This window comes from Myotis davidii, unplaced genomic scaffold, assembly GCF_000327345.1.
Source record: "Myotis davidii unplaced genomic scaffold, ASM32734v1 scaffold1412, whole genome shotgun sequence".
Classification (NCBI taxonomy): domain Eukaryota; kingdom Metazoa; phylum Chordata; class Mammalia; order Chiroptera; family Vespertilionidae; genus Myotis; species Myotis davidii.
Window position 1 is genome coordinate 59,285 of NW_006283640.1, and position 1,044 is coordinate 60,328.

Sequence of the window (1,044 nt, forward strand, 5' to 3'; positions counted from 1 at the left end):
TAATAAAGCACAAGGACAAACTCTAGACAGAGTAGGCATATTCCTACCTGAACCCGTTTTTGCACATGGTCAGTTATATGTTGCTTTCTCTCAAGTTTGAAGAGCATGTGACGTTAAAGTTCTAAATACTTTATCACAAGGGAAATTAGTTAAGCACTCTGAAAGTGTTTTCACTCTTAATGTGGTATACAGAGAGATATTAGGATAAGTTTAATCACTTTATCAGTCATTGTCTGCATCACTGTTGTTTTTATATCATGTTTTTGTTGTTTTCATATGTTTTATATCATGCCTCTGTTATATCCTTTTGTTACTGTTTATTTATTAATAAATTTCTGTATTCTCATACATTTTAGTAATTGCCTTTCATCTCACACTTCTGTTATAAAGGGCAAATAGCAATATTAAAATATTTCCTCTAATTAATTCCCTTTTAATGTGCATGAATTTCATGCACCAGGCCACTAGTTTTTAAATTAAATGTGAACATTGAGTATAGCAGTATTTAGTAGGAGCTCAAAGGTTAGCTTTTTATACCATTTCATGGATTTTCGTAACGGATTATTATAGGTTTGATCAGATATATCAACTGCTGCTTTTCCTGCATTATAATCCACTACAGTTTTTGGTTTCAAGTAGTGACCTGATCTGTTTTCAGCGTTCACCATCTCTGATGAATGTTTTGTTGAGAGAAGATACATTACAACATTAGTTGGTGTCGTATTTTTTTCTAAACTTTTCCCTGCATATACAGCGCTAAATTGAAAGGAAGACAAAAGCAGGCTTGGCGCTTAACGTGTTAGTTTTGTTGGTTCTGTTCACTTTGCGGGGTGCTTTGAAAGGATAATTGTCATCTGTCAGCATGTGGGGCTGAAGAGATGTGGGGATGCTAAAATTTCTATGCTGCTAAAGGGACAGTAGGATGTCAGAAGATTGCTCTTTGTTTAACATTGCCTTACTGCGTTGCTGCCCAAAGCCTTCAATGTAAGACTGACTCTGGCCCCTAATCTGCAAGATTATTGGGGAGGTCATAGGTCACCTTGA